This window comes from Notamacropus eugenii, chromosome 1 (assembly GCF_028372415.1).
Source record: "Notamacropus eugenii isolate mMacEug1 chromosome 1, mMacEug1.pri_v2, whole genome shotgun sequence".
NCBI lineage: Eukaryota > Metazoa > Chordata > Mammalia > Diprotodontia > Macropodidae > Notamacropus > Notamacropus eugenii.
This window is the reverse complement of record NC_092872.1, coordinates 384422046-384444783: the sequence shown is the minus strand read 5'-3', so window position 1 is coordinate 384444783 and position 22738 is coordinate 384422046. Positions and strand designations below refer to the sequence as shown.

The following is a 22738-nucleotide window of genomic DNA, read 5'->3' as shown; positions in this document are numbered from 1 at the left end:
ATTTCCTTTTATCACTATAATGAGAGTAATAGAGAATGGTATGGACTTAGTGTATCTGATTTCCAGTAAGGCATTTAAAAATGACTTTTATTATATTGTAGACAAGATGGAAAAAATGGTTATTCCCAAGGCTGAATGCATAAATGATTGAACTACTCTACCCTATATGGTGTACTGACAAGAATCTGTCTACCTTCAACTGGCTCCCAGATCTTCTGGCTCTAACATTTATTGCCTATATGACTATGAACAAGTTATCTGTTCATCTTTGGGACTCATTCTGGGGTTGATATACCTGGATTCAAAAGTGAATGTGTCAATTCTCACCTAAGCTTCTCATAGTTAACTGGCCTCAGAATCCCAAACCATGCTTCTTTTGATCCAGCTGTCCACCACAACACCAAGGTTGAGTTGACCAGGTATCTTGTCATCTTCCCTGCTGACAACCATGCACCTACTTCACTATCTCTTTCTCTCCTTCTGCTTTTCACTTTTTGTTTAGGGAATAGTAATCAATTCAATAATACCATTACTACTAGAATGGGTAGAGGAATCATTGCCCTATGGTTCCATTCAAAATCCCTTCTGATTGATTTAACTTCTCTTCCACTCCATTCCGTTATGGAGATAATAATACTTGTAAGTGTAGGGGTGTGCGGAAAGAACATTATAAATGCTAAAGCACTATTGAAATGCTATTATCATTAATGTGATATTTCTCATTCTCCCTTATGTATGTGTTAGTTTTGCCTTACTGGATGGTAAGTGCTTTGAGGGCAAAAACCATCGTTTTGCCCCTCCTCTTTGTGTAGCATCATCCTGAGCACAGAAGAGATGCTCATTACACCCACCCTTGATATTTATGTTTAGTGATCAGCTAAGTGATTTTAAGTTACACTTATTTCCTCACACAAAATGGAAACACACACACACACAGAATGCAAAGCTGCCTTCCAAAATGAAATTTCTCCTTTCCAAAATTATTGTCCAATGGCCTCTAGTTGAGTCAAAAAGGGCTAACTTTAATCTGGTATAGAAAAAAGATCCTGTTCTTTGTGTTGTGCATAATGAATTGCATTTGTTTCATGGCAAATGAATTTCCCTCTACATTATGCTATTAAACAAGAGGATAGAACAAGAAATAGATTTCCCATGCATGCCTCAAAACAGTAGCACCACTAATGACTCTGTGTAGAACGCAAGTACAGTTTCTCTGTGACTGAAATTGCAAAACAGTTTAGCTACTCAGGACCAATTTGCAATCAGAGCATCAAGCCATATTATAGGAAAGTGTCAGTTCTTGTGCAGTCTTGATGAGAGAAGATTGAATGCGCAGGCCAGTTTATCATATTATCTTGGCTTCATTGGCTTAAAGCAGGCACACCAGATACGTGGGGGAAAGGGCTCCTTCCTGGGTAATTTTGCTATTAAAGAAGAGCAAAACAGAACTGCTGATCTTTTCTTTTATCCTAGTAGCAATAAATGCAAGAATAGCCCAATAATTTTTTCCCAAAACTATGTTTGAAGACATTGGTCATATTTTTCATTATAATTTCTATAATTATAATCTTTCTATAATCACTTAGAGGATATTCTTGTTAAAATTTGGTCTAATTCAACAGAAATATCTTCAGAATATTTCAATCATTAGATACCATCTCAGAGAGCAAGTCTTTTCTTTGGCTGTTCTGTTTACAGTAATAAACATTGTGAAGTTTAAAAATTGGAAAGTTTTCATCTACAAGGTCCTAGTAAGCTTCAAAAATTTCTGTTGGAGTGATTCATGGAATATAGAAATGCCACCATCTACAAATATCTCTGGCCAAAGTCTAGTGACTTTTTAAATTACTTATTTGCCAACTTGTATAAGTGTTTGGAAATGGTATGGGCTACTAGAGAATAGATGATATAACATAGTTCCTTCCTCTCAGTGGTGGTGTGGGTGGGGGGCAAATAGACAAAGAATATATTACTCCCTCTCATATATGCTCACTGTTTTGATCCATGCTGTTCATCTGTTTTTTCTCCTGTATTTCCAGGGAGAGTTCAATGGGTATGAAATAATGAAATATATTTGGAACTGAATGTGATATAGAAACAAAAGGCACCAGTAAAACTTTTTTTTAATAGTTTGCGCTACTCACTAATTTATGACTTTGGATGCAAATAATGATAATTTTACTCCACACAAATAAAACTCCATTACCCAGCATGATGAAGCCTTCTTTAAAATACAGGTGTGTCTACTCATTGACTTAGCTGATAACTGATCCAAAATGCTGTTGTCCATAAAAACCAGTAAATCAAGGGATAACTCTAATATATTAATGATTACCCACATGGATACCTTTTAGTTTCAAAAAACCTCCCACGGTATAAGGCCCCCACTATGACTGATACAGAATTTATTGTGAAATATAGATATCAGGCATATAATATGAGAAAGTGCAACAGGTATGCAAGCTATATCTATGTAGAGAGCCCTCCTCACTAATGAAATGAAGGAGAATTCAGAGTATCAAAGTCCATAGACTGATAAAACTTCGAGCTGAAAGGAGTCTTAGGGGTCATCTAGTTCAATCCTCTTACTTTGAAAATGAGGATACTGAGGCTAAAAGTGGTTATATGAGTAGCCTATAATCAGACAGGTAGCAATGGCATATAAAATAACTGATTACACTCATTATTATCTATACTCAAAAGGTTCAACACTAACTGTTCTTTGATATCAATTTGTATGTTTTCTTCAGTGATGTAAATCACAAGTCATCCATGCCTGCCCTTTTATCCATGTCCTCTCACAAGTTTGCCATAAGGAGTACTCCCAATATGGTAGAGAACTTCCTCTGTTTCTCTCGACATCCAGAGAATACCAGAGAGAGTATGCTGGATGATTTCCTATATCAACTTGAATTCTCATCAAATGGCCATCTAATCTTTTATTCTTAACATACCTCTTTTCAAAACTCTGAGGGTCTTCCCCTCCTAGACTGATCCTTTTGTGAATGCAAACTAGGTCATCTTTTGCTTCAATTCTCACCTAGACTTTAATTACTGAATGGCTGTGCCTCCAACAAAATGAGAACTGGGAAAAATTTAGCTTAAAAAGGCTGATGTCTCCCACTGCATCTAGGGCCATCATCAGTCTTCCTGACCTATGTTTAACCACTAGACTCAAATGAATGTAGAGGAAAGAATGAGGCTGATGACTTTTCACAGCCTGGTCTCACTTAAATTCAATTCACTTGCAAGTCAAGACATCATTCTCCTGCAATTTCTGCAACTAGTGTCTGTGATATAGGCTTCATTTCTAAAATATATAGAGAACTCAGTCAAATTTATAAGAATGCAAGCCATTCCCCAATTCATATATGGTCAAAGGATATGACAGGAAGTTTTCAGAGGAAGAAATTAAAGCTGTTTGTAGTCATATGAAAAAATGCTCAAAATCACTACTGATTAGAGAAATGCAAATTAAAACAACTCTGAGGTACCATATAATACCTATCAGATCAGCTAACATGACAAAATAGGAAGGTGATAAATGTTGGAGAAGATGTGGGAGAGATGGAACACTAATTCATTTTTGGTGGAGCTGTGAGCTGATCCAATCATTCAGAAGAGTAATTTGGAACTATGCCCAAAGAGATACAAAAATGTGCATACTCAGGGAGAGCCAAGATGGTAGAGTAGAAAGATAGACCTGCTGTAGCTCTCTCCCCATAGTCAATAAAATACCTGTAAAAAATGATTCTAAACAAATTCTAGAGCAGCAGAAGCTACAAAACAATAGAGTGAAATAAATTTTCAGCCCAAGACAGCCTGGAAAACTGAGAGGAAAGCTCTATTATACTAGGCTCAGAGCAGAGCACAGCCCATCCTTGGCTGTGCAGTGCTGCACATTCAGGACTGAAGGAGGCTTCAGGGTGCAGAATCGTGGGTAGCAGTTGTGGTTCCCAGATTTCTCAAACCACAAATGCCAAACACAGCTTCAAAATTCAGTGAGAAAGCTCTTTCACCTGGGTAGGAAAGAAGACCATTCTGATCCCAACCCCAGCTCCAGAGGAGCAGCAGCCACTGCAGCAGCAGCATCCATTTTTGGAGTCTTCCACCTAAAGACCCTGGGGGAATTGAGCAGCTGATATGAGTCTCAGTCTTGAGTGGCAGTCCTGGGGTGAGGAGGAGCACTGGTGTGGTGGAGCTGGTGGAGGATCTGGAGAGGGAATCCTACTCACAGATCCTGGGCACAAAACCTTGTGGTTGATACCAGACCAGAGAGCAGGCCAGGGGAGGAGTAAACTTTTCTTGCTTGATAAAAGTAAACAGTTATCCCTTGGAGGAACTGAGAACTTACAGGTCCCTAGAGTATACCCTCCAGTTGACAAAAGGACTCAAAAGTCAGATAACTGACTGGGAAAATGTCCAAAAAGGGGAAAAAATAAGACTATGGAAGGTTACATTCTTGATGAAAAGGTATTTTCTTCCATTCTTTCTGCTTTGAAAGAACAAAGTATACCATTAGAGGAAGACATCAAAATCAAGGCTTCTACATCTAAAACCTCCAAAAAATATTCAGTAGTCTCAGGACATGGAAGAGCTTGAAAAGGATTTTGAAAATCAAGTAAGAGACGTGGAGGAAAAATGAGAGCAAGGCAAGAAAATCATGAAGAGCAAGTCAGCAGCTTGCTAAAGGAGACCAAAAAATGCTGAAGAAAATAACACCTTTAAAAATAGACTAACTCAAATGTCAAAAGAGGTCCAAAAAGCCAATGAGGAGAAGAATGCTTTATAAAGCAGAATTAGTCAAATGAAAAAAGAGGTTCAAAAGCTGACTGAAGAAAAAAGTTCTTTACAAATTAGAATGAAGCAGATGGAAGCTAAAGACTTTATGAGAAACCAAGAAATTATAAAACAAAACCAAAAGAATGAAAAAAAAATAGAATACAATGTGAAATATGTCACTGGAAAAACAACTGACCTGGAAAATAGATCCAGGAGAGATCATTTTAAAATTAATCTTCTACCTGAAAACCATGATCAAGTAAAGAGCCTAGACATTATCTTCCAATAAATTATCAAGGAAAACTGCCCTGATATTGTAGACTCAGACAGTAAAATAGAAATGGAAAGAATTCATTGATCACCTCCTGAAAGAGATCTCAAAAGAAAAACTCCCAGGAATATTGTATCCAAATTCCCAGGTCAAGGAGAAAATATTACAAGCAGCCAGAAAGAAATGATTCAAATATTGTGGAAATATAATCAGGATAATACAGGATTTAGCAGTTTCTACAATGAGGGACTGATGGACTTGGAATATGATATTCCAGAAGTCAAAGAAGATAGGATTAAAACCAAGAATCACCTACCCAGCAAAACTGAGTATAATATTTCAGGGGAAAAATGAAATTTCAATGAAACAGAGGACTTCCAAGAATTCTTGTTGGAAAGATCAGAGTTGAATAGAAAATTGCCTTTCAAATACAAGAATCAAGAGAAACATGAAAAGGTAAACAGGAAAGAGAAGCCTTAAGGAACTCATTAAGCTGAACTATTTACATTTCTACATGGAAAGATGTTATTTGTAGCTCATGAGACCTTTTTCAGTATTAGGGTAGTTAGAGGGAATATATATATATATGAAAGTGTGCATGGGTATGTACGTATGTGTATATTATATATGTGTAGGTATGTATATGTACATGTGTGGATGCATATGTATACATGTATGTATATCTAGATATAGATATAGATATATAGCTAGACAGAGAGTTCATGGTGAGCTGAATATGATGGGAGAGTACCTCAATAAAATTTACTGTTGAATGGAATGTACTAGGAGTAGGAGAAAGGGAGAAGTAGGATGTAGCAAATCATCTCACATACAAGAGGGAAGAAAGAGCTTCTAAAATGGAGGTGAAGAGGGGTAAGATGAAAGGAAATAATTGAGCCTTACTTTCATGGGATTTGACTGAAGGAGGGAATAACACACATTCAATTGGAATTGGAAATCTACTTTACCCTGCAGGAAAGCAAGGGAGAAGGGGATAGAAGAGGGAGGATAATTGAAGAGATAGCAAATTAGGGAAAGAGATAATCAGAAGCAAACACTATTGTGGGAGGACAGGTTAAGGGAGAGAATGGAATAAATGAAGGGAAAGATGGGACAGAGGGAAATGTGCTTAATCTTTTACAACATAAATATTATGGAAGAGCTTTGCACTGTTACACATGTATGACCTATGTTGAACTGCTTATTTTCTCAATGAGGTTGGGTGGGGAGGTAGGGAGAGAATATGGAACTCAAAGCTTTAAGAATGAATGTTAAAAATTGTTTTAGCCTGCAACTGGAAATTCAGCTATGTAGGCAATGGAGTATAGAAATTTATTTTGCACTACAGGAAAATAGAGGGGAAGGGGGATGGAAGAAGGGTGAGAAACAGAAGGGAGGACACACTGGAGGAAGGGGTGGATGGGGTACATATTGTCCTGGGGTCGGGGGTGGGGAGAGATGGGGAGAAAATTTTGAATTCAAATTCTTGTGGAAGTGAAGGTTAAGAACTGAAATATATATATATATATATATATATTTAAATATGCATACCCTTTGATCCAGCAATATTGCTTCTAGGACTGTATCTCAAAGAGATCATAAAAATGGGAAAGGATCCCACATGTACAAAAATATTTATAGCAGCTCTCTTTGTGGTAGTTAAGAACTGGAAATCGAGGGGATGCCCATCAATTGGGGAATGGCTGAACAAGTTTTGGTATACGAATGTAATGAAATTCTCCTGTGCTACAAGGAATGATGAACAGGAAGACTACAGAAAGGCTTGATGATGAGAGAAATGAGAAGAACCAGGAGAACATTGTACACAGTAACAACCACCGTGTGCAAGGAATTTTTTTGGTAGACTTAGCCCTTCACAGCAATTCAAGGACCTAAAACATTCCCAAAGGACTCGTGAGGCAAAATGCCATCCACTTTCAGAGAAAGAACCATGGAAATGGAATGCAGAATGAACAGAATATTTTCTCTTGTGTTATGTTTTGTTTTGGTTTGTTTTTTCTTATGATTTCTCCCATTCATTTTAATTCTTCTGTGCAGCAAGACTACCGTGAAAATGTGCTCACTAAGATTATATGTATAGAAACCATATAAGATTGCATGTTGGGGGAAAAAAATCTAAGACTTATGGAAGTGATTACAGAAAAATGAAAACAAATAAATTTTTAAAAAAAGAATACAGAGGCAAAAATAAAAAAGACATCCCCCTCCTGATATCTTTGGTCCTCTTTGAAAATGAAGGACAAACAACACCAACCTCTCCCTGATGACATTGTTTGCCCTTGCCTTTAAGACATTATAATATTTTTTTAAATGTTGCAAGTAAAATGATGACATAGGAAAATTAGCTATGTTATTTTAAATGAGTATAATAAAAAAGACGAATCAAATTGGGGGTGGAGGAGGATAGGCAGAAAGGAAATTCAGTCTCTCTCCCTAAAAGATGGTATGCTTTTCATGATAAAGCAGATATTTATTCAACAAACATTTTTTGTATGCCTATTAGGAGATTGACCATGTAGAAGATAGGAATGATGTAATAAACAGTCCCTACCCTATAAAACTTAAAGTCTACTTGGTTAGACAAAACATACATGTAAAAATATAACTAACAAAAAAGAAGGTACATTAAAAATTCCAAGTTAAGGGTATGGAATTTAAAAGAGGAGAAAGATGAGACCAGCTGAGCCTTGAAAGAAGAATAAATTGGATCCATCAGAGAAGCTGATTTCAAGAAAAAACAGGCATGTCACAAGCTAAATGATGCTGCCTATGGTGGTGCGAATGTCCTTGTAAATAATTATTATCAAAATGAAACAAACATAGGTTTTACTTGGTTCAACATGTCTCTGCCACATACATGTGTGTACATATGTGCAAAAGCGTACACACAGTATATATGAATTCCTCCGCATGGCTTTTGCAACCTCCCTGCTCCTACCTTTCCAGTATTTTTACATTTTACTCATCTTCATATGCTCTATGATCCAAAGAAATTGGTCATATTCCTCTCACATGAGACTGTCTACTGACACATTGCCCCTTTATACTGCTGTCCCCCATGCCTGAAATTGTTTCCCTCTTTACGTGGATCTCCTGACTTCCTTGACTACCTTCAAAACTCAACTCAAATACATCTCTGCAAAAAGCCTTTTTAAAGGCTAACCCTGTTAGTGATTTCTCTCTGTATATGTGTGTATATATATGTATATATGTGTATGTGTATGTATATATGTACCTATGCACATAAATAGCTTGTAAGTACCCACATAATTTTCGCATGTTGTCTCCACCATTAGAATGTGAGTTCTTTGAGGGTGTGGAGCATATTTTTGTCTTTCTTTTTATCTTCATGTCTTAGTACAGTGCCTTGTACATAGGAAGCAGTTAGTAAATATTTGATGATGGTGGTGAAGAAGATGATGTAGGTGGATAATTAAGGAGGAAAAATTGTCCTCAGGCTTTTAAACTGAGATGCTTAGATTCAAAATGTGAATGTCACTGGACCACAGCTCTAGAGTAAGCCTCAGTGCTCATCTAACCCAATACCTTCACTTTGCAGAAGTGAACTCAGACTCAGAAAAGTAAACTAATTTGTCTAAAGCCAGACAAGTGCTAAGTAGCAAGATGGGATTTGAATCCACGTCGTCTTCCTTGAGAGTCAGTACTCTTTCAACTGTGCGATGGTTTCCAATTCCATGGATAGGCATAGAGTACCATAGACAAAATTATCTTTGTCCTCCATAGTTTTTAACCTGTAAATTAAGATTATTTGATCAATTGAGACCTGGAAGTAGCCTTAAAGATCATCTAGTCCCTTTCTAAACGGGGAGACATGACCACAAAAATGAATCACAAAGGTAGTCAGTAGCAGAACAAGGATTTGAACCCAGACCCTCTGACTCCAAATTCAATATTCTTTCCACTACACCAGGTGGCCTCCCTTACATATGAAATGCCTGCTTCTCATGGTTCAAATAACATGGACAGTAACAACACACTTGAAGAACTTCAGTTGAGATACGACAGGGCATTATCCAACTAATGCTACTAAATTCAATTAAAACTTGAAACCAAGCTGGAAAATCCTCTTCCTCTTCCATGGTCATTTCAAAGGTGGTAAAGACAAACAACCTGAGAATTCAAAACCATCCACTCTTGTTCTCAAGTTTGCAGAACAGCAGCCCAGACTTCCTATCTCCAAACAGCTGGGTAGAGACTGCCTGTACTGTACTGGCAGGGAGAAAGAGAAGAAAAGTCCATACTCTTCAAGGGTCTTGAGAGCCCCACCACAGGCATGCTGGGCTGTCAGAGAGAATCAGGTCACCCAGCAGGACATAACCACCAGTTAAAACCATCAGTAGCTGGCTTGATGCTGAGTGACACTCACCAGCCAGGAATCCTGGTGGGGGAAAAGAAAGAAAAAGTCTTCTTTTCCACTAAATATTTATATGTTGTAAATCTATTTCCTAGAGCTCTACTTTTTGCCCTTTAAAATAGTTATTGATATATTTTGTTCTTATATGACTTTCATTTCCAGTCATATTTCTTCCACACTCCTATCCAGAGAGCCATCCCTGGCAACAAAGATTTAAAAAAGAAAGAGAAAAAAAAGCAATTCAGAAAAACAAAACATCTGACAGTATATACACAGTTCTGCACTCATAGTTCACCAGTGCAAAGAATAGAGGAAATAACTTTTCATCTCTTCTTTGGAGTCAACAATTGATATCATAGCTACACACTTTTTAGTTTCATTTTGGTTGTTCTTTGTAATTATACTGTTAGAGTTGTGATTATTGTCTTTCTGATTCTGCTTACTTCACTTTGCAACAGTTCACACAAATCTTCCCATATTCCCTTGAATTTATCATATCCATCATTTCTTATGGTATAGTAATGTCCTATTACATTCATCTACCGTAACTTGTTTAACCATTCCTCAACTGATAGCCATCTACCTGGGTTTCAGTTCTTTGCCACTACAAATACTGCTGCTATCAATATTTTCTTAGACAGATAAATTCAGAGATATATTCAAGACAAGTCAACAAGTGTTCATTAAGTGCCTACTATGCGCCAGGAACCATAGTAAGTGATGACAATACAAAGAAAGACAAAAGGTAGTCACTGCTCTCAAGGAGCATATATGCATGTATACAAACATATGTGTGTATAGTTATATACATATACAAATACACATATATGTCATGTGCATACATCTATATGACTTTTCCATCTCTGACCTCCTTGGGGAATATGTGGGGTTTCTTTTCTATAAAATACCTGCACAGAGACCTGATAAAAATAAAACTTTTATTGTATACTTGGGACATGTAAAAAGGTGATTTAGAAAGTTTCTACCCAAGTTCAAGATGATTGGTTATTTGAGGGCATAACTTTAATACTTCAAAGATATGTCATTAAATGGTGGATGTTTCCCCTCCACTGATGCCAAACACAGCCTCCTTGCATCTCAGAATGTCTTTCTGAGCTGCTGAGTAGAATTATCACCCTGAAACCAACATGTTGATAGGTCTCTCTAAGCTTAGCTAGGCAAATGACATTCAGTCCACTACTGTTTGTATTCAAATGTTTTCCAGAAACATAGGCAATGTCCATGGCTTATGTCCATAGGTTTGTGTCCATGCCATAGCCCTTGGAAACACAAAGTCAACCTTATGTCTTCATGAGTCAATTAGCATAAGACTCTTGTCCATATCACTTAATGAAAAATCATACTAGGCATCATTGTTCAGGCAGGGATATTATAATATTTTTTCCCTACGAACTGTGGTGAAAGGGTTAGTTTCCAGGTGATGACCTATTTTAGTCATATCCACCCATGCAAACCACTAAGGCATGTAGACATACAATGCACTATAACAGTGAGATAGTATATCTTCTGAAGTATACTGAAATTTTACTTTGACTTTTTTTTCAGAAATAATTGTTTTTAAAATCTGCACTACTGGTCGCACAGAAAATTCATAACTACTGCAATTACTGACCAAAAAACCCCACCCAGTTGGGAATTAGATTCTCATTACTTCAGTAATGTCAATTGAGTTTGTCTAATTGTCTGTCATACAGTCAGCCCCTAGGGGCTTTCAAATTGTCCCACTATTTTTTTTTTCTGTTGCCAGACTGAAAAGTTCACATTCCATGATTTTCCCTCAAGCTTAGAAGGGGTTTAGCCACAAATATATCATGGAAATATCCCAAATCCATTAAAAGACAATCCATTTCCCTTTAATTTGGAAGGAAAGTGCAAGACAATAATATAATAGCAGCATTCCTTTCTAAAAACCTATGAGACAGCACCTGCTGGGATAGATCAAATGTAATATTTCATTTTTACTGCACACCTCTATAGTAGCATTAAAACAGTCCTTTCCAACATGATGTATTATCACTAGAAAGGGAAGTAAAGAGAAAAGTTGCTGAATTTCTGACTCTCCAAAAAAAAGCATTTGAAAGTTGCCTTTCATTTTTTCATCTGAGGACATAGGAAATCCCCTGACATAGGATCACAGGGCCTAGAGATGGAAGAGACCTTAGAGACAACTTCATATGGGCACAAGCTCCCTGGCTTCACCATTCTTTTTCTCCTCTCAAATATAACAAAAGAACAACCCTAGATATAGACAGTCAAAATTCTGCCCTCTAGTTACAATCTTCACATTACTCAGTAGAAACTCTGAGAATTCAACATGGAACTAGTTTCCATGTTTGATACTTCCATAAGTGTCTGAAGCATGAGTCATCACCCCCACGCACCCCCACACCACATACACATATTTCTTTTATGGAAGACAAAGTAGCATAGACACAATGTGACACCCAATGAGCAAAGTAAAGCAGAAAGGGGGGGGGGGGAGTGAAGGATAGTAATCAATGCATTTTATACCCAGCATAGATTTTTTTTTCCCACTACTGATGCTATCAAAATAGCTACCAGGGCCAAAAGTGACTCTTGGCAGAAAAAGAATAAAACCATTAACTCAGACATGCGTAAATGGGAATTTGGCCCAAAAAGACTACATTTAAGGTATAAAATCAAATGAGTTGCCATATCATGATGCTACTTATTTGGTTAAATATATTGGATTTAAATGTCAAGTAGTCATGACACAAACAAGAGTCAGCAAGTGACGGCCCCATACCTAGCTCTGACACAAAAACAATGTGGAGTATTAAGCAAATTATTTCACTACTTTGGATTTCAGTTTTTTTATGTGCAAAATTAAGTAAATGGGCTAGATCATCTTTATGGACCCTTCCAGTCTTCCAGTTTCAATCTTTCTGACTCAAACATAAGAGGCATTAGGACTCTAAATCCCACCCCCCAACTTGATCAATTTTATTACCATCTCCAATATATATTTTCAAAAATCACTTAACCATGGATACAGTAGAAAAACTCTGGGCTTAGAAAAAGAAATAGTCTTACAAAAAGGCTTAGAAAAGCTGGGTTTGAATCTTATATTTCATTTGACTCCTACTGCTTGCTTCTTGTGTAAACTTGAGCGAGTTACTTTATCTTTCTGGACCTCAGCTTCCCCATCTGTAAAATGAAATGGTTGGACTAGATGAACTCAAATTTCCATTTAGTTCTAAATCTTATCCCAATGGTAACTGAAAATTTTATGGGTATCAGTAGATAAAGGATAGGAACAGTCAGTTTTCATGGAAAATTATTCAAACTATCAACAATTATATGAAAAATGTTGCAAAGATTAAACTGGCAAAGATTTTAAAAAGAGCAAATTGGAAAATGTTGGAGAGGCTATTAGGAAAAAGTCACACTAGCGTACTATTGGTTGAGCTGTGGAATAGTCCAGCCATCCTAGAAAGCAATTTGGAAAGGTATTCATAAAGTTCCTAAATGGTGGATACTCTGACCTAACTAGAACACTGCAAGGCCAAAGAGATCAAAGAAGGAAAAAAAAAAAAGACCCTCTGTATTCAAAAAATATTTGTAGCACCTCTTTTTATAGGAGTCAAAAATCAGAAACTATGGAAGTATCCCATTGGAGAATGACTAAACAAATTATGGTATTCGAATGCAATGGAATGTTATTGTGCCATAAGAAATAACAAAACACCAGTTGGAAGGGAAACTGAGAAAACCTCTATGAAATAATGCAGAGTGAAGAGAGAAAAACTAGAACAATTTACATAATGACAGTGAGATTACAGGGGGGAAATCAATTTTGATAAACTTAAGAACTATGATTAATGCAAAACCAAAAGTCTAGAAGACTGAATATGAAACATGCTATTTATTTCCTATAAAAAACAGAAAGAGTCAAATATTTTCACACATGGCTAATGGGGGAATATTTATTTTAAGATGAGGGTTTATTTTCCTTTTGTTGTTGTGGTTCCATTGGGGTGGACAGTGGAAAGACAGTTTGCAAATTCATGTAAAAATAATTTACATTTTAAGGAGAAAACAACATTGGGAGAAAACTATGCAAGTTTAAAATGTATATGTTATGATTAAGGATTAGGTTAATAACTGGGTAAAAATTGTTTTATGAAAATAACACACTTAAAACAAAGATGAATTTCTTTCCAAAACCAGGAATGGTTTTCTAAAGTTTTCTGGTATTTAGGTTTACAAGGAACACCAAAATGTCTGTCACTTGTTATATGACCTTGCTAACGAGGACAAGATCACAACCAAGGACAAGATCACAAGGAAGAGTGTGATTGGCTTCATGATCACAAATGGTAATCACCCACACACATACCTACACACATTCCTGCCAACCATCTTGTAATTACACACTCAGAAGAAAGCGATGAATGAGGATGGCCCAAGACAAATTCATCACCACCTACTGAAAGCCAATTTCAAAGTTCAAAATGTATTCAAGATCCGTCCCAGGTTGATGCCAACCTTCCTTTTTTTAACTTTTAAAGAAGGACTTAACTTTTTATTCCCCTCCACACATCCTATGACAATCTAACTTTCGTATTCTCTCCCCTGTTACAGTTGTACTGCCCTCCCCCAACCTTTCTGCCTGCTGAATTCCTGTTTTACTTTCAAGCCCAGTTGAAATAACACTTGTCCATAAGAACTTTGCTAATCCCAACTATCATTAATGATCTATTCTCTAGCTTCCACGTAACATTCTGTTCCAATGTTCTGTAATGTACTTATTATGGAATATTATGTTTTAAAATTATTTGTGTTTGTCCCATGTCCCCCTACTTGACTTATGAACACCATGAGGGAGAAAGCTATCTAAAATTTGTATCTTCCTCAGCACAGTGCTCTGCACATAGCAAGCACCAAATAAATGGTTATACATAGTAGTTACTTAATAAATATTGGTTTACTAGAATTGAATTTGCTAAAACAATAAATGCTCTAAGCAGGAGAGTCCTAGGAGAATCTGAATAGCTCAGATAGTCTTGAGGGGGCTCAGTCCCAGCCTAACTTATTTTATAAGTTTGTCTTACCTTTCAACCTTCCCTTCCCACCTTTGAATGAAGGTGAAATCAGATTCAAGTGAAATTCAAAAATAGCCATTCATTCATTTATGATTCCTTCAACAAATGGTTTAAGCACCAACTCTGTTTAAGGCATTTGAGGATTGAGTAGACCCTGATTTCAAAGAATTTGCAATATAATAGGAGAGAAAGAAACATAAATAATACTCTCTCATGCCTCTGCAAATAAGATTCTGAATTTGTCCTGGTTAGATAGAACTGCTGATCAGTTTCCTTTTCTATAAAATGAAGATAATTGTAGGATCTAAAGCTTAAAGAGTTTTTGGTCCTAGATCTTCATTTTTGAAAATAAAGGAACCAAAGTCATCTGGAAGATGGTGCACTTCAGAGGGTAATGTAATGCATTCCTGTTAAGATATTCATCTTGTATCCCTACTCAAGATAGTTTAATATTAATAATAGTCTTCTGAAAATAAGAAAGCATTTTATATCCAAAGGAATTCATTTCTAATGATGAAATGTTCAGCCCTATTACAAGCTAACGAGAATGATATTTTAGGAACAGATGTCCTTGCTGGTGTTTCTCTCAAATTGCCCAGGGTTATCTTCAACTCTTCTCAGTAGGCTAGTCCTTCCTATCTCTATCTATCCATCCAACTCTTTAACATTAAACAAGGCCAACTTTCATGATAAAAATGCCCCATTTTTCTTTTCAATGATTTCTTCTTGGTGAGTATTTGCTTTCACTTTTTTGATAATGATTTACAAAGCCTCTTTGAATGCAGGGAAGGTGCTACATTAAGAAGTTTCTGTTGCCTTGTCAGCACTGATTATAATGTTTCCAAAGGATCATTTACAATATACTGCACCAATGATCTGTGTCTTAATATCTCCATAATATTGACACCATGTGATAAAGAAATACGTGTTAACAACTCCATAGTGCAACGCATAGAGTCCAGCATTGGAGGCTATATTTGGGCTGAGCAAACCTTGAGCCATTTAGTCATACACCAAAGCACCCTAAGAGTAGAACGATCCCAAGGTGATTTTTTAAATCAAACAGAGTTGTTCAGTAATATAGGGGAGCCTTGTCTGATCCATAACTTTGCCAAGAATCCTATGCCATGAGCTCTCACCAGGATGTATTAGGAATATTGAAAAGGGTCAATACACTTTCACATTTCTCAAAATCTGCCTGAAATACAACACTAAATGAATTCAAAGAAACGCCAAGGATATGATAACCTTAAGCAATCTCACTGGGAAAAAAAACTTGGTTGATATTCCAGGAACCCAGAAGACCTTACTAACACAGCACTTAGAAAGTCACCCTTCTGTCTATTTCCCTGTCATCTGAGATTTGCCCCATCAGCAAATCCTCATATACAACTCAGTCTGTCTCAGTTTAAGTTCATGTTTGGCATTTTGCAGGAGGTGAGCCAGTCAGGCGAAAGGAACACTTGAACAGTTACCAACCTCCAACCTTTCATGGCAGAACACAGAACTACTTTCCCTTTAAGTTAGTAGCAGTGAGCCTTATAAACTTAAAGAGCCTAGACTAGAAATGAAAGAGATCTGGGCGCATGCTGATAACCTTGAGAAAATTATTTCTCTTCTTTGGACTTCAGTGTTTTCAGTGTCACAATGAGAATATCAAAATAGGCAATAAGTAAAAAAAAAAAAAAAAAAAAAAGAAGTCCTCTAAAGTCCTTAATCTTGTAAATTTTAGAGTTAGGAGAAGAGTGTCTCTGTGTTGTTGCAATCTGTGGGTTGCAATCTGTACCACTGAAGGAAATACCCATATTCATGAGAGCCTAGGTCATCTAATGATACAGAAAAGTAAAAATTATCTGTTAGCAAGACAATATAATATGGTAAAAACAGATGGATTTAGAATCAAACAAAATGGTTTCATAGCCTGATTTTCATTACTTTGCATAAATTATTTAATCTCTCTAAGCCTCAGTTTCCTAATCTGTAACATGGGGATAATAAAGTCTGTAGCACTTACCTCAGAGTAGTAGTGAGATTCAGATGAGATAATGTATATAGAGTATTTTGCAAACCTTCTATGCAAATGTCAACTATTATTATTAATCACATTAGCACTTTCAAATCAAAATACTCCTAATCATCTCTTAAATAACAACCCATTGTAGCATATTCAAACACTATTATGCCAATTTATCTATAACTACCATGACCATCTTTCTCTATTTTCTAGGTCTTTAAGTAAAATTTTACCTTACAACTTAAGGTTCCCACTTTTTGAATTTCAATTTAACACCCTCCCCCACTTCAGAAAGAAAGGCCACATCAAATCATTTTGAATTATAGTAATTTAAATTGCACAAGAAATCTCCTAATTCTTAGTAGGTTTAATGCATTTTTAAATTATAAAATGCCTATTATAGGACAGGGGATGTAGAAGTCATTACTCCAATGCTTCATTTTACATATAAGAAAATTAAGACCATGTGATATTAAATGACTTGCTCACGGTCATAAAGATAGCAAGTTGCAGAGAAGAGACCTCTGCAACTCTGATTTAGCACCCTTTCTACTGCACCACCCTGCCTTTAGTTGCTTAATAATCACTGGGGTGGGGGTGCCATGGAGAACATGGGGGACTTTATTGGCATGGAGTTTGACACATACAAAATAACTATAATATAAAATAGAACATGATGAGTACATGAGAGAAATACAGATAAAATCCTATATAGAGTCCAAGGAGGAAAATACCATTTCTGATTTCAGAAAGGCCAAACAGGGAAGGGTTCTTGGTGGAGATGATATTTGAGCTTTAAAGGATGGAGAGAATTATACCAGAAGGAGGAACATATCACTCATTTCAATCCAGTCTCTTACATTTATTTAGAGGAGCAAGGAAAGAGAAGTGGAAAGGAAGTAGGGAAAGAGGGAGGCAAGGAGGAAAGAACAAAGCAAGGGAGAAAAGAATGAAGGAAGAGAGAAAGGGAGAAAGGAAGAGAGGGAGGTAAGAAAGAAGGAAGGAAGAAAGAAAGGAAGGAAAAGAAACCAGAATATGCCCCTAAATACCCCCAAAAAGATAATGAATGATGCTTCTGATCAATCTTACATCATAGATGAAAAAAATACTTTTTTTCCATTGAAACTGCAATGAAAGTCTAATATATAAAAGATATGACCACTTTACATGCCAGTAATTCCTGCCTTTATGTTCCATATTCCCACATGATAGCAAGACCCTCCCCCCAAAAAAAGATAGTATGACTAACAGCAGCTTATCAGAGGTACCCAGGGCTCAATTACAATCTACAAATAAAAGGTCAAGGTTAAAAGCAGCATAGCCTCAGAAAATAAATCTGGATCTCCAAAGGAAAGATGAGAAAACAGTAGGCTAAATAAGAAGTCTGACAACTCTAGCCACTTTCCAATAAAACAATATCAGAAGATATCTGAGATGCTGCAGAGCGCAACATTAAATTTAAACATACTGCAAAATCCTGAAAGGGGGGGATTCACTTTTTTATCTGTAGAACATGTCATTCAAATATTATGGAGGATGCAGGAAGACAATTCTTAATCATATTTTTTAAGTGGTAGTTAGATCCATGAGTGTCACCTGCTACTGCTTATCTGAGACTCCACTAAGCTAGGAGGACTCTGCCTGAAGTAGCTTTTGACACAACTGCCCTCTAACCTGCCTCCCAGTGACACTTTGTGTCAATGATTTGTACAAATAGGAACACTAAGGCTGTTAAGAAGCACTTTGTGCTTTCTGAATGCTTTGATCCTGTCAGGGCAGAAAGTAAATCGTTTAACAAATGCCTACATGATTGCTGTGCAACAGTTCACTTCTCAAATAACAGTCAACAGATTTCCTAATCCATAGTGCTCAAGCAACACATCTAAACCTGGGGTGCCTTCTTTCCACTCTGGCATGTTACCTCTAGTACTGATTATAAACCATCCAATCAGAAGACAAAGCTGCAATAGTTGTATGGTGAAAAGAACTCAGGACAGAAAATAAAGAAATTGAAGGTACCCTCAAGTAGAGGGAGCCTCATGACACCCCCAACCGGCAATTGCCTTGCTTGAGGGCCCACTGGCTAATGGAATTGAGTGAGTGATTTCTGTTCAGCAACTTCTCTGGTCCTTTGCCTTTAAAGTGAAATTTCATGTAATACACCTTTGAAGGAGAATAGGAGTTCTCTGAAGCCTGCTTAAAATGCAGTTGTTTGGAAACATCCAACAGCTAATAATAATAATTTGCATTTTCAAAGTCTTTTAAGGATTTCCTAAGGATAAGCTGTGAGATGAAGGCAAGCAGGTGTCACTATCCACATATAACAGATGAGGAAACTGAGGCTCAGAGAAGTGGCATAACTTGCCCAAGCTCACATATTTTGATAGGAGATACCAGAGCTTCCTTCTAACCTAGGTCTGGACTCTAAGTCTAATGTTCTCTCCACCATATCAAGAAACCTCAGATGGAGCGTTATATTAGAACAAATCAAGAGGGGAAACATTTCGACAATATTATCATATGTGCACTTTTCTGTACCGCACTGTAATGCCAGAAAGCCAGCTCATAGCCCTGTGCAGTGTGCAGACACGGTAGGTGCTTGATAAATGTTTGTTGAGTGAATGAATGGTTGAGTGGGTGAATGAATGAATGAATCAATCAATAAACGAATGCATATTTACCTGATATGCATTCACTCAGAGAAATGCAGCGAAAAGAAATATTCCTGTCTCTATGTGAATTTACCATGAGCTAAACTTTCGATTCCTGTCTTAGCCAATGAATTCCAGTCCTAAGTGGGGTGGATAATTTCAGCGTAATTCACGACTGTCTAGTGAAGCAAATAGTAGCTACTAGCCTCATAGGGAAGAGGGATTATGTCCACTTCTTTAGAACCTCGGCTTGGTTTAGACAAATTAAAAATCACACAAACTCTATTTCTGCCCTGATCTCTATCACTTCCCAGTCTCTCGCTTTCCTTTTGACACACAATCCATGGCCCGTAAACCTGCTCTCAGCTCCTCCGCTCCCACCAGTGGCCAGATCCCGCCGGCCCCTTTTGCCAAGAAGACGCCAACAGAGGCCACGTTTCCCTTGAATGCGTGAGCCCCATGCTAACACCGTGGACTAGCTCCCAAAGGACCCACACCATTCCAACATTAGTCTGGACCCGCAGGCTCTGAGGCTTTTTCGGGGTGTGGGAGCGGGAACAGCTCCGGTATGGAGAGGTGCTGGCAGAAAGGAAAGCAGGGCTTGGAAGGATAAAATTTTAAAAAGCAGCAGGAGGGAAAACCGGTGGAAGAGCAGGAGTGACAGTTCGGCGCATTTCTGTGTGGTTTGTACTTCCCTAGGGATGAGATCTCCTGGTAGGAATCTCTATACACAAGTTACAGAAGGAGAAACTCTGAGAAGTCCGAGATGTGCCGATGGTCAACTATTTAGTGCTAGTGCATCACTTGAATTCATAGCTCTCTGCGCTACATTCATCGGTTGACTCCAGGAGGCAATCAGCTCTGAAAAGAGTCAAGGGGGTCCTGTCTGTCCTTCCAACTGCTTTCACTTTCCGTCCCGACCTCAGAGCAGTAAAACTTAATCTTTCACCAAACTCCATCTGTTCAAGCAACCAACTTGAGCTATCCTCACACACAAATCACACACACACACACACGCACACAGACACGCACGCACACACACACACACGCACACACACACACACACACACACACACCCTCATGTATCTTAGGATTTGAAGCGCAGGGGGGTGGGGGGTTGCTGCAACCATTGCTGGGTGAAAAGAGGTGGAGAGGGACAACACAGAGGAATTCCCTTCCGCTTTCCTTAAGATTTGATTCTTAGCGTAGCTTTAGGCCTTTAGGCTATGGAAGACTGGGAGCCTGGGTCACTCGGAAGGGCTAGTGCCTGCATTCCCGAGGGAAGCAGCAGCTTGCCCACTCCAACGAGGGACCAGCTAAGTCCGCAGCATCCTTTCTGAATGGGGCCTCAATTGCCTTGAAGTTCAGTCACATCCTCTATCAGCTACACAAAGAGGGCCTCAACAGAGAGTTCACTTGTTTCCCCAAAGAGGCATCAAGGCAACTGCATTTGGATGGCGCTCGTGCGCTCACACACACATAAACACACAAACATCACACACACATAAGGATACACGTACAGAGTCGGACAGGCTAATAAAACCACAAAGAGAAGGGAAGTTCATTTCCTTACCCCATGTTTAGGGATATCGTTCCCCAGAGTAGTAGCAGCAAAAAAAACCCGGGGGGCGGGGGGAGTTAGAGATAGGATTCCTTCCCCCGCGCCCAGTCACAAAGAGACTGGGTCCAGCAATCACCTGTTGGATGTTCAGAGTCCTCGCCAAGCTATGTCCAGCTGCAGCGCCACTGTGTATCCTACCCCTCTAATCCTCAAACCCTGAGCTGTCACTGATAACCCCGTTTCTCCCTACCAGGTCTTGGATTTTTTAGAGTTGTCTGCTCAAGGATGTGTCTTCTATTCCTGTAGCTGAATAATTTCACGCGCGTATCCTCCTGCCGCTTCGGTCTCTCCCCGGTGCATACACACTCACACACGCTCTGCTGTTAATATTCAAGCTGCTCCACTCTCCTTTAATGAAGTGCACGCGGCCTCCTCCCGCGCCCTAGCAGCCATCCCTGACGATCTCTAAGCGCCTACATTCTGCAGCTGCTAACCTGAGGACAAATTGCAATGGGAGAACAGCCTGCCGTGGGCACCCCTGCTTCAAGATCTAGTGAACAGGAGCCTATAAGCAGTGCGCTCTGTGCCCTCCTTCCTCTGCTCCCCCTTTATCCCTGATACCCGCCTCGGAATTGGGATGCGAGGGGGGAGGGGGAACAACTCTTGGGAACCAAGCGAGATGGCTGGGTTTGGCGGAGCTGGAGCTCCGCGAGATTGCCAGTCACCGACAGAGAAAGCCACAACTTCCCCAGTGACCCGAACCCAAGAGTGTGTTGACTTCTCGAATTCCTGGCCGAGCCTCTGGACCCCTTCCCTCGGAAGCGGCAAACCGACAACTTCGGAGAGACCTTGCCCGCGCTAAAGTGGGGAACTGGGCGCGGTGACGAGCTACTCACCCCTTGGTCTGGGCGCCGGCCGCAGCCGCCCCCTCGCGGGACTGGAGGGCGAGCAGCAAGTCCAGCGGAAGGACTTGTGTGGGTCTCTCTGTGTATGTCTGTGTGTTAATTTTGGCTCCCCCTTCGTTCTTCTCCCAGCTCCGCGGGAGCTAAGCGCTCCAACTCCAGCCTCTCTGTGCAGGCAATCCCATGAGGGGAGAGGCAGAGAGCGCGCAGCCCGACCGGGAGCACATCCCTCCACTGGACGAGTCAGCGAAGCCACAGCATGGGGGGAGGAGGAGGGAAGAGGAAGAGGGAGGAAGGGACTGGGAATGAAGTTGGGTGGGAAGCGGGGCGGGGGTTGGGGGTGACCGACCCCAGCAGCACCAACTCTCCTTGGACTTTAAGCACCCAGCTGGATGCACCGACGCTCTTTTCCTCTGGCTCTGGCTGCGGCTCCGGCTCCCTAGCCCTCCTGGAGCTTCTAGCCGGGAGCTGGCGATCCGGCCGCCCCCTGAATCCAGGCCCCAGCCGGAGGGAGCAGCCGGACGCCTTGACAGCTGCGGGGAAACCTCTGTCCGCTCCCGCCGGCCGCCGCCTACCCAGAGCGCCGCTGCATCGTGCTTTCCGGCAGACAGGCAGGCAGGCAGGCAGGCAGGGAGGGAGAGTAGGGAGGGGGGAGAAAGAAAGGCGGGGAAGGAGGGCGGGGGCCGGAGAGCGGGGTTTTCTCCTTTTCGCTTCCAGGCTTCGGGCTTTAGGGCTCTCCCTCTCCTACCCGCCCTCCTCCCCCAATCTCCCTTTCCACTATGTCCTCTCTCTCTCCCTCCCCCTCTCCGTGCTTGCACTGTTCTCTCCCAGATCCCTGTTTCCCTTGATGCTCTGCTGGGTTCCGGCTAGAGACTGAGAGGGCGGCAGCAGCCAAGGCTAGAGCCGGTTTGGGCAGTAGCAGTAGCAGCAGCCTTGGCCCCCGCCGCCGCCTCTTCCCGCGCGCCCACGTGCCGGGGTCCCGTTGTGCGCGCGCCAGTGGGGTAGGAGGGCGAAAGAGGGATTGGGGTGGGAGGAGGGGAGAGAAGGAAGGGAAAGGGTACCAAGGGAGAAATG

At 39.7% G+C, this 22738-nt stretch overlaps 1 protein-coding gene across 1 annotated transcript in view; it reads right to left on the bottom strand.

The window, feature by feature from the left end:
- SGCD (sarcoglycan delta) overlaps nucleotides 1-22278 on the bottom strand; it is a 1338077-nt gene extending 1315799 nt beyond the window's left edge. Inside the window, exon 1 of the mRNA XM_072630829.1 lies at nucleotides 21659-22278. The gene's annotated coding sequence lies outside the window, so the exon portion shown is untranslated. The remainder of the gene's footprint in view (nucleotides 1-21658) is intronic.
- Between the last annotated feature and the right edge of the window lie 460 nt (nucleotides 22279-22738).